The sequence below is a fragment of the Vombatus ursinus genome, unplaced genomic scaffold (assembly GCF_900497805.2).
Source record: "Vombatus ursinus unplaced genomic scaffold, bare-nosed wombat genome assembly UNPS02014460.1, whole genome shotgun sequence".
In the NCBI taxonomy this organism is placed as follows: Eukaryota; Metazoa; Chordata; class Mammalia; order Diprotodontia; family Vombatidae; genus Vombatus; species Vombatus ursinus.
This window is the reverse complement of record NW_020954238.1, coordinates 472,979-485,475: the sequence shown is the minus strand read 5'-3', so window position 1 is coordinate 485,475 and position 12,497 is coordinate 472,979. Positions and strand designations below refer to the sequence as shown.

Below are 12,497 nucleotides of genomic sequence, written 5' to 3'. Positions count from 1 at the left end.
CAAAAAAAAATGAAAAAATAGACAAAACCATAAAATACCTCATGGGTAAAACAACTGACCTGGAAAATCGATCCAGGAAAGACAATTGAAAAATGAAAGGCCTACCTGAAAATCATGATGAAAAAAAGAGCCTGGACAATATCCTTCAGGAAATCATAAAGGAAAATTGGCCTGAAGTCCTAGAACCAGAAGGCAAAATAACTATAGAAAGAATCCACTGCACCCTACCTGAAAGAGATCCCGAATTAAAAACACCAAGGAATATAATAGCTAAATTCCAAAATTACTATATTAAAGAGAAATTACTACAAGCAGCCAGAAAGAAACAATTTAAATATCATGGAACCACAATCAGGATTACACAGGACATTGCAGCCCCTATATTAAAAGACTGTAGGGTGTAGAACATGACATTGTGTAAGGCAAAGGAGCTTGGAATGCAGCCAAGGATTAACAAGTGAAAATGAGCATAATTTTTCAGGGAAGGAGATGGATATTCAACAAAATAGGGGACTTCCAAACCTTCCTGATAAAAAGACTAGAGATCAACAAAAAATTTGATCTTCAAGTACAAGATTCAAGAGAGACATAAAAAGGTAAATGGGACAGAAAGATACAATATATTGTTAATAAAGGCAAAATGTTTACATCCATACAAGGGAAGATAACACTTGCAACTCTTGAGAACTGTACTGTTATTATACCATGTTAAAGGAGTATACGTAAAGGAGGTGGAGTTAAGTTGACTTTGATGTAATGATAAAAAAAAAAGTCAAGTGGGTTAAATGGATCCAAGTAAGTGGATTAGTCTGAGCTACGAAAATGTACTGAGGCTCTTTGCAGCTCGCACTGACTATGGGGATCTCCTAGGACAACTGGCAAAAGCGCCGCAAGACCCGGGGCAAGCATACGCCCTACCGCAAGAAGTGCAAGTAAGAGCTGGGCCACCTGCCTGCCAACCCCAGCTGGATCCACACCATGCGAGTCCGAGGAGGCAACAAAAAGAACCAGGCACTGAGGCTGGACGTGGGCAACTTCTCCTGGGGCTCCGAGTGCTGTACTCGAAAAACAAGGATTATTGATGTGGTCTATAATGCATCCAACAATGAGCTGGTCTGGACCAAGACGCTGGTTAAGAATTGCTTCATACTCATCGATACCACCCTGTACCGCCAGTGGTACGAGTCCCACTATGCCCTGCCCGTGGGCTGGAAGAAGGGACCCAAGCTGACTCCTGAGGAGGAAGAAATTTTAAATAAAAAGCGGTCAAAGAAGATCCAGAAGAAATATGAGGAATGAAGAATGCCAAGATCAGCTCACTCCTGAAGGAACAGTTCCAGCAGGGCAATCTACTTGCTTGCATCGCATCGAGACCACACCAGTGTGGCCGAGCAGACTGCTACATGCTCGAAGGCAAAGAGCTAGAGTTTTACCTAAGAAAGATCAAAGCCCGAAAGGTCAAATAAACCCTAATTTGAACATTCTCTAATGGAATAAATCCCCAGATTGTTAAAAAAAAAAGAAAAAAGAAAAGAAAATGTACTGAGAAAGGAGGAGGCAGACAAGGGTAAATTACATTACAGGAAAAGACACAAAAATATATTAGAGCAGAGGTAAAGAAGGAAGGGGATGAGCATTGTTTGAACCTTACTTTCATCAGATTTGGCTCAAGAAGTGAATAATATAATCAGTCAGGTATAGAAATCTAACTTGCACTATAGGCAGTAGGAGGGAAAAGAGGAAAGAAAAGGGAGGGGGATAGAAGGGAGGGAAGAAGCAGTAAGGGTAAAGGGGAAGAAAAGGGAAAGAGACAACAGAAGTAAGGTGGGACTGAAGGAGGTGGTGGTCAAAAGTAAAACACTAGTGGGGGAGAAGGAGAAAGGAGAAAGAAAAGCATAAACGGGGGTGGGGGAAAAGGATGGAGAAAAAACACAGATAGTAATCATAATTGTGAATGTGAATGGGATGAACTCTCCGATAAAATGGAAGCATATAGCAGAGTGAATTAAAATCCATAATCGTACAATTTGTTGTTTACAGGAAACACATTTGAAAAGGATTGATACATACAGGGTAAAGGTAAAAGGCTGGAGCAAAATATATTATGCTTCAGCTGAAGTAAAAAAAAGCAGGGGTAGCAATCCTGATCTCAGACAAGGCAAAAGCAAAAATAGACCTTATCAAAAGGGATAAGGAAGGAAACTACATCCTGCTAAAAGGCACCATAGACAATGAACTAATATCATTACTAAACATAATATGCACCAAATAGTACAGCATCCAAATTCTTAGAGGAGAAGTTCAGGGAGTTACAGGAAGAAATAGAGAGCAAAACTATACTGGGGGGGACCTCAACCTCCCCCTCTCTGAACTAGATAAATCTAACCACAAAATAAACAAGAAAGAAGTTAAGGAAGTGAATAGAACATTAGAAAAGTTAGGTATGATAGACTTCTGGAGAAAACTGAATGGGGAAAGAAAGGAATCTACTTTTTTCTTGGTGGTACATGGCACATACACAAAAATTGACCATGTACCAGGGCATAAAAACCTCACAAACCAATGCAGAAAGGCAGAAATATTAAATGCATTCTTTTCAGATCATGATTCAATAAAAATATATGTAATAAAGGGCCATGGAAAGATAGACTAAAAAATAAATGGAAACTAAATAATCCAATCCTAAAAAATGATTGGGTCAAACAACAAATCACAGAAACAATCAATAATTTCATTCAAGAGAATGACAATAATGAGACAACATACTAAAACTTATGGGATGCAGCAAAAGCAGTTTTTAGGGGAAGTTTTATATCTCTAAATGCTTACATAAATAAAATGGAAAAAGAGGAGATCAACGAATTAGGCATACAACTAAAAAAAACTGGAAAAAGAACAAATTAAAAATCCTCAATTAAACACCAAATTAGAAATATTGAAAACCAAAGGAAAAATTAATAAAAGTGAAATTAAGAAAACTATTGAACTAATAAATAAAACTAAGAGCTGGTTTTATGAAAAAAACAATAAAATAGATAAACCTTTGTTTAATCTAATTTTAAAAAAAGAAAGAAGAAAACCAAATTACTAGTATCAAGAATGAAAAGGGTGAAACTACCTAAGGAAGAGGAAATTAAAACAACAACTAGGAATTATTTTGCCTAACTATATGCCAATAAATTAGACAATCTTAGTGAAATAGATACACATTTACAAAAATATAAATTGCTCAGATTAACAGAAGAGGAAGTAAAATACATAAATAACCCCATATCAGAAAAAGAAATTGAACAAGCCATTGATGAACTCCCTGGGAAAAAAATCTCTAGGGCCAGATGTATTTACATGCAAATTCTATGAAACATTTAAAAAACAATTAATTCCAATACTATATAAACTATTTGGTAAAATAGGTGAAGAAGGAATCTTCCCAAATTCTTTTTATGAGACAATTATGGTGCTGATACCTAAACCAGGAAGAGTCAAGACAGAGAAATAAAATTACAGACCAATTTCTCTAATGAATATAGATGTAAAAATTTTAAACAAAATTTTAGCAAATAGATTACAGCAACTTATCACAAGAATAATACACTATGACCAGGTAGGATTTATACCAGGAATGCAGGGCTGGTTCAACATAAGGAAAACTACCAGGATAATTCATCATACCAACACCAAAACTAACAGAAACCACATGATCATCTCAATAGATGCAGAAAAAGCTTTTGACAAAATACAACACCCATTCCTATTAAAAACACTAGACAGCATAGTTATAAATGGAGTCTTCCTTAAAATAATAAATAGCATCTATCTAAAACCTTCAGCAAGCATAATATGTAATGGGGACAAGCTAGATGCATTTCCAATAAGATCAGGGGTGAAACAAGGATGTCCATTATGACCATTGTTATTCCAAATCGTACTGGAAACTTTAGCTTTAGCAATAAGAGAATAAAAAAGCATTGAAGGTATTAGAATAGGCAAAGAAGAAACAAAGCTATCACTCTTTGCAGATGACATGATGATATACTTAAATGAGAATTCCAGAGAATCAAGTAAAAATCTACTTGAAATAATAAACAACTTTAGCAATTTGCAGGCTACAAAATAAACGCACATAAATCATCAACATTTCTGTATATTACCCAGAAAGCCCAACAGCAAGAGAGAGAAAGAGAAATTCCATTTAAACTTACTGTAGACAATATAAAATATATAGGAGTCTCTACCTCCTGAAACAAACCCAGGACCTCTATGAACACAATTACAAAACACTTTTCACACAAATAAAGTCAGGTCTAAGTAATTGGAAAAACATCAGTTGTTGATGGGTATGCCAAGCTAATATAATAAAAATGACAATTCTACCTAAGCTAATTTACTTATTCAGTGCCATATAAATCAAACTACCAAAAAATTATTTTATAGAGTTAGAAAAAATAAGAACAAGAGTCATTTGGAAGAACAAAAGGTACAGAATATCAAGAGAACTAATGAAAAGGAATGCAGGGGAAGGTGACCTAGCCATTCCAGATCTTAAATTGTATTATAAAGCAGCAATCATCAAAACTGCTTGGTACTGTCTAAGAAATAAGACACAGTAGTCAATGACTATAGTAATCTAGTATCTGATAAACCCAAAGACCCCAGCTTCTGGGACAAGAACCCACTCTTTGAAAAAAAACTCCTGGGAAAACTGGAAAAGTATATGGCAGGAACTAGGCATAGACCAAAATCTCACACCATATACCAAAATATAGTCAAAATGTGTACATTATTTAGCTATAAAGGCTGATACTATAACCAAACTGGGAGAGCAAGGAATAGTTTACCTGTCAGATCTATGGAGAACAGAAGAATTCATGACCAAACAGGAGATAGAGAACATTAAGAAAAGCAAAATAGAAAATTTTGATTACATTAAATTGAAAAGTTTTTGCACAAACAAAGCCAATGCAACTAAGATTAGAAGGAAGGTAGAAAACTGGGAAAGAATTTTTACAACCAGTCTGTCTGATAAGGGCCTAATTTCTAAAATTTATAGAGAATTAAGTCAAATTTATAAGAATCCAAGCCATTCCCCAATTGATAAATGGTCCAAGGATATTAACAGACAATTCTCAGATGAAGAAATTAAAGCCATCTATAGTCATATGAAAAAGTGCTCTAAATCACTATTGATTAGAGAAATGCAAATCAAAACAACTCTGAGGTACCACATCACACCTATCAGAATGGCCAACATGATAAAGCAGGAAAATGATAAATGTTGGAGAAAATGTGGGAAAATTGGAAGACTAATGCACTGTTGCTGGAGTTCTGAAATAATCCAACCATTTTGGAGAGCATTTGCCCAAAGGGCTATAAAAATGTGCATACCCTTTGACCCAGTAATAGCCCTTCTAGGGCTATGTCCCAAAGAGATCACACAAATGGGAAAAGGACCTGCATGTACAAAAATATTCATAGCAGCTCTTTTTGTGGTGGCAAAGAATTGGAAATTGAGAGGATGCCCATCAACTGGGGAATGGCTGAGCATGTTGTGGTATATGAATGTGATGGAATACTACTGTGCTATAAGAAATGATGAATAGGCTGACTTCAGAAAAACCTGGAAAGACTTGTATGGTCTGATGCTGAGTGAAGTGAGCAGAACCAAGAGAACATTGTACATAATAACAGCCACATTGTGTGATGACTAATATTGATAAACTTAACCCTTCCTGGCAATACAAGGATCTAAGACATCTCCAGAGACCTTGTGATAGAAAATGCTATCCACATCCAAAGAAAGAACTATGGAAGTCAAATTGCTATTTTTTTCTCTTCTGTTGAATTTTGTTTCCTCTTTCTGATGGCTTGTCCTACTGGTTTTAATTTTTACTTATATCACTAATGTGAAAATATGTTTAATATGAATGTAAATGTATAGCCTATATCAGATTGTGCACCATCTTGGGAAGGGTGGTGGGGAGGAAGGGGGAGAAAAATTTTAAACTCAAAAGCATATGGAAGTGATTATTGATAAATCAAAATAAATTAATAAAAAAATGTAAAAAAACAAATATAAGAATCAAGTGGAACATGAAGAGGTAAACAGGAAAGAGAAATCATAAGAGAGTTATTAATGTTGAATTGTTTACATTCTTCATGGAAAGATCATATTTGTAATGCATGAGACCTTTGTCAGTATTAGGGTAGTTGGAAGGAAAAAAATTGTGTGTGTGTGTGTGTGTGTGTGTGTGTGTGTGTGTTGATAGGTAGATGGAGAGCACAGGGTCAGTTGAAGATGAAGGGGTGGTATCTGGAGTATAAAATTAAGTGGTGAGAGAGAATTATACTGGGAGAAGGAGAAAGGGAGAGGTAGAACAGGGTAAATTATCTCAAAAAAAAACAGAAAAGAAAAGGATCTTACAATGGAGGGAAAATGGGAGAAAGTGAGAGGGAATGAATGAATCTTATTCTCAGCAGTTCTGGCTTAAGGCAGGAATAACATACACACTCAATTGGGTATGAAAATCTATCTTACCTTACAGGAAAATAGGGGGGAAGGGGACAAGAGAGCAGGGGGATGATAGAGGGGAGGGCAGATTGGGAGAGGGGGTAATCAGAACAAACGCTTCTGAGGAGGGACAGGGTCAAAAGAAAGAATAGAATAAATGGGGGCCAGATTAGGATTAAAAGAAATAGAATTAGTTTTTCACAACATGTCTACTATGGAAGTGTTTTGCATAACTGCACATGTATAACCTGTATTGAATTGCTTGCCTTTTCAATGGGGGTGGGTGGGAAGGGAGGAGGGGAGAAAATTTGGAACCCAAAGTTTTAAAAATACATGTTTAAAAAATGTTTTCTCATGCAACTGGGAAATAAGAAATATAAGAAATGGGGTACAGAAATCTATCCTGCCCTACAGGAAAATAGAAGTTGAAGGGAAGAAGAGAATGGTGGGAGAGACAGAAGGGAGGGCAGACTAGGGGAAAGGGCATTCAAAATGCATGCCATCTTGGGTAGGGGGAGGGGTGAGATGGGGTGAAAATTTGGAACTCAAAGTCTTTTGGAAGTGAATGTTGAAAACTAAAAATAAATAAATTTTTAAAAATCAAGTTAAAAAAACTTCACTAATGTGAAAATATATTTAATAAGTATGTATATGTATAGCCTATATCAGATTGTGTGCCATCTTGTGGAAGGTGGGGGGGAGGAAGGGGGAGAAAAATTTTAAACTCAAAAGCACATGGAAGTGACTGTTGATAAATCAGAATAAATTAATTTAAAAAAAAAAGAAAAACTACCTGTTCATATCATTTGACCAACTATTTATCAATTGGGGAAAGACTTGAATTCTTATAGATTTGCCAAAGTTTTTTACATGTTTGAGATATGAGACCTTTATCTGAGAAACTGGCTATAAAAAATTTCCCAATTTTCTGTTTTTCTTCTAATTTTGACTACATTTGTGTTCCTTGTACAAAACCTTTTTAATTTAATGTAATAAAAATTATCCATTTTACACCTTACTCTGCTCTGTATCTCATAAATTGTTTGCCTATCCCTGAGTCTGACAAGTAATAGATTTCATGTTCTTCAGATTGTCCCGTATTATCTCTCTTTATTTCAAGGTCTTCTATCCATTTTGATCTTATCTTGGTAAATGGTATACTATTTTGGTCAATATCCAATTTCTGCCATACTGTTTTCCAGTTTTCTTAATAACTTTTACCAAATAATGAATTCTTATCCCAAAAACTTAACTCTTTACATATATCAAACACAAGGTTACTATATGTATTTGTTGCTGTGAACTGTGTGTATACTCTGTTCCATTGATCTATCTTTCTATTTCTTAGCCAGTAATAAATAATTTTGATAATTACTGCCTTATAAAACACTTTAAGATCTGCTAAACTTTGTTCTTTTACTTTTTTCATTATTTTCTTTGATATCCTTGACTTTTTGTTCTTCCAAATGAATTTTGTTAATTGTTTTTTCTAATTCAGTAAAATATTTTTTAGCAATTCAATTAGGATGGCATTGAATATATAAACAGTTAAGGTAAAATTGTCATTGTTATTATATTGGCCCTTCCTACCCATGAACAATTAATATTTCTCCTGTTTCCTTTTCTTTCTATTTGTATTCCCAGGGTTTGATTCAGTGTTTGGCTTATTGTAAGTGCTTAAGAAATTATTTTTGTTCACTCATTCAGTCACTCCTTTTGGCATCTTGTTCCTTTTGATATTGACATAATTTTTCTTCTGTATTCACTTCTTGTGTTTCAAATCAGTCATTTACTTTTCATACTACGACCTTTTTTCAAAAATGCTCTATTGTTTGCCTTTTTATTTTTTCTCTGAATCCACCACTTATTTTCTACCATCTATCTTTATTTCTTTTTAAACTTTTAGTTATTTTATTGCTCTTCTGATTATTTTGATGTTCTTCCACTTACTGTTTCTCATCTAGTCTACATATTGTAGTTTGCATTCAATCCCAGAGGAAACAGGGAGTTATTAAAGCTTTTTGAGTAGGAGAGTGACATGGCAAGGCATATTCCTTATGTATAGTAACTTGACAACTGTGTGATGAATGGAGGATGAATTCTTCAGGAGGGAAGCCCTGAGTTCTGAAAACCAATTAAGGGAGCATTAAAATAACCCAGAAGTTTTGGGGAGAGTGTGAACTAGGTAAATGGCCATGTAAATGGAGAAAAGGTTAAAGAAAGAACATTTCCATATACAAAGAAGAGCATAGAGGGTAAAACCAATTGTGGATCTCTATGCCATACAGCCTATTGTAAATATATATATTATTTTATATAATATATAATATTATATATATAATTATATAATATATAATAATATGTATATATTTACACACACCTATATATGTATGATTAATTGAGCATATTACTTTATTTTTTAATTTATTCTATTTTTAACTTATGGAATAAAGTGAGAATTTCCATAAGAAAGTGTGATTAAAAAAAGATGATTACAAATGGAACTGCAAATCTATTATGTATGAGTTGCTATTCCAATTAAATATATAATAAAATTATATTGTCACTTTCTTTTTTTTTCTTTTACTCTTTTTTTTCTTCCATCCCCCTTACCTTAGAGATGGCTACCATTAGACACAAATAGGAATATATGCAGGAATTTCCATGGTTTTCTAATATTGTTGAGCTTATCATTTTTTATAGCACAGTAGTATTCCATCACAATCATATACCAAAAATTCATGCTATTTAAAAAAAGGAAAGACAAGCTATTAACTTCCAGGGGTACCTCTAGAAACCTTAGATTGAGATAAACTCTGTCTTTCTCTAATGGATGAGAGCTGTCTGTGTGAATTTGAGTTGTAAAAAGCACCCTCTGAACCATATGTGATATAAATTCTTTATTTACATTTCATAAGTAGTTCACCAAAAGCTAACTAAGAGGTCAGAGAATTATATCATATTAAATTTTTGAAAAAGCCTCAAAATGATAAAAAAAAATGTGCTAATATTCATAATATCAAGTCAATTCTAGGGACTTTTTGCTCATTTTGACCAGTGATTTATCTGTAACAATCCACATAGAAATAGCAACACATAAACCAATAAAATAACATATATGTGTGTGTGTGTGTAGAAATACACATATTTATGCATATGTGTATATATGCATATATATGAGATTTTTCATTTATGAATGAATTAGGTTCAACAACATTAGGAAAGAATTATAATTTATGCTTTATTCTTTAACAAAAGCATTCTTTTCATTGCTATTTTTGCAGCCTCATTTATCTGCTTATTGCGTAGACTGTATATAATGGGATTCAGAAAGGGAGGTATTATGGAATAGAATATTCAAAGGACTATATCTTTAAGGGACCCAGAATCTAAAGGTGGTTTTAGGTTCATATAGGAGGATGAAATAAGGAACACAGTAACCACAATGATGTGAGGGATACAAGTAGAGAAGACTTTTCTTTCGTCTTCTTTCACTGGAAATCTGAGTACAGTGGAAAATATTCTGATGTAGGATGCAGTGATGAAGGCAAAGCAACCAAGTCCAATCACCAGAGCAGAAGCAAGTAAGGTTAATGTATTGCTGAATGTCTCTGAGCAAGAGATCTTGAGGAGAGAGGGGATATCGCAAAAGAACTGGTGGGTCACATTGGATTGGCAGAAAGGCAATCGAAATGTGTGACCAGTATAGAAACTTGCATACAAAAGGCCAGTGAACAAGTATGTTAAGGACATCTGCATACAGACAGGGGGACTCATGATCACTGAATAGAGAAGTGGGTGGCATATGGCAACATAACAATCACGGGCCATGACAGTGAGCAAAGTGAACTCAACATATACCACAAAATTTACCAGGAATATCTGAACTGCACATCTAGTAACTTAGATAGCTCTGTTGTTCAGCAGGGAGTTAATGGATGCCTGGGGAGCTATTGCTGATATGAAGCAGGAATCCACAATGGACAGATTCCTAAGGAAAAAGTACATGGGGGTGTGGGGTCTTGGGTCAAAGGTGGTGATGATGACAATGAGGAGATTCCCCATCAAGCCTGCTGAATAAAAAGGAAAAAAAAAAAACAAAGAGTATAAGATCTGCTGCTCTCGGGTGTGAGAAAACCCTAAGAGGAGAAATTCAGTCACAGTGGTGATAAAGTTAGACATTTTCAGATTCTTTCACCCAGTGAATGACCTAGGGAGCCAAGGAGAAATCAGTAAGTCCATCACTCAGTGATTATTAAAGACACAATATATTCAAAGTCTAGAAGAAATTATTCCATTTTTAATCATTATTTCATAAGACCTTAACAAGCAGCAGAGCCCCTGTCATGTACTGGCTATGTGACCCTGGGCAAGTCCAGTTACTTCTCACGTAAATTCTCTAAGATTATTATGGGAGATGAAGACCTACACTGCTAAAGGAAGTTTCTGTACCTGGGAATTCCATATGTTAAAGAATTTAATGCTTAAGGAAGGAAAGTAATGTTACCAACGACCCCACATTGACTTCCTTTTTTATTTAATGTATCAATTATCTGTGAGTGAATACATCAGCACAAGCATTCTGACCTAGGCCAGAAGCCACCACTGAAAATGAAGATCTTTAATTTTTTAATGTCCTCCATTATGTGGTCTTAGCCTTTCTTTATATGCCTTTATCATGGTCATTTCATCTTTATTAGTAGCTCTGAGCAGCCTTGAAGAAAAAGTATGAAATTTAAAAGGACATAGTTTCAAAATTGTTTGCTTGTTTGGTTGGTTGTCCTTCATTCACAAATACAACCAAATGACATCACCATGTTAGAGTCCAGTTACAATGCTGTGAATGATCATACCAATATGAGCCCTGAATGCTCTACCACAGTGTGGGTACAAATGGTCCATGTGAACATTTGGAGTGGGTTCTCTAAATTTGTTTATTTCATGTTTCTTTTGAGCTATTTCAATTCTACTTTGTTCACAGAGCACAGCCTCTTCTCTGATGTGGGCATGCCATTTTGAGTGGCCCTGTGCCAATGTCTCCCATGCTACACAATCAATTCCAAAGTTCTTAAGAGAGACCTTGAGAGTGTCCTTATATCACCTCTTCTGACCATCAGGTGAGCATTTGTCCTGTGTGAGGTTTCCATAAAATAGTCTTTTAGACATGGTCATTGAATCTTTATTAATAGCTATGAACAGCTTTGAAGAAAAAGTCAGAAATTTGAAAGGACATAGTTTCAAAAATAATGGTGCTTTTGCTAGCAGTGGAGAAAGGGACTGTAATCTTTTCTCCTAGCACTGCCCTCGACAGACTTTCTCACTGACTGAAAGAAGAAACTGCAAGTGAATGGGAGATATATACAACAATATATTTCCCAATCTTGGTACAGGAGGATGGTGAAGTCTGCTGACCTGGTCTGCCATTCTCTCTGCTCCTCTGAATAGTCTCCCTTCATCTAAATTTCACCATACCTGGTCACTGGCTCTCCTGATCTTATTGTTTCATTTTTCCATTCAGAGGCATCATGGAAGCATAAATGAGTGGCCTATCACCCCCAGCTCTACCCTTGTCTCATATGGCATCCAAGGGAACTCACTGTACTGATAGTCCAACCCTCTTTCTCGCATGCATACAACTTCCCTAAAGAAGTTTTTCAAGGTTAAAGATCTAGGACATTGGGACAACTGGTAGACAGATATTTCTTGGCCATTTATTTCCCATGATGACATTTTTAGAGAAATAGCAATCAGGTAGAGGAGGGAGGAGGGAGGAAAGAAGGAAGAAGGAAAGGGGAAATGAAGGGAAAGAAAGGAAGAAAGAGAGGAAAGAAATGAAAGAACAAAGAAGGAAGAAGGGACAGAGGAGAGGAGGGAGAGAGGGATGGAAGGCAGAAATGAAAGAAAGAAAGAAAGAAAGAAAGAAAGAAAGAAAGGAAGGAAGGAAGAAAGAAAGAAAGAAAGAAAGAAAGAAAGAAAGAAAGAAAGAAAG

At 35.3% G+C, this 12,497-nt stretch overlaps 2 pseudogenes; one reads left to right on the top strand and one right to left on the bottom strand.

The window, feature by feature from the left end:
• Positions 1-855: 855 nt before the first annotated feature.
• LOC114042475 lies at positions 856-1,466 on the top strand (annotated as a pseudogene).
• Positions 1,467-9,742: 8,276 nt separating this feature from the next.
• LOC114042452 lies at positions 9,743-10,693 on the bottom strand (annotated as a pseudogene).
• Between the last annotated feature and the right edge of the window lie 1,804 nt (positions 10,694-12,497).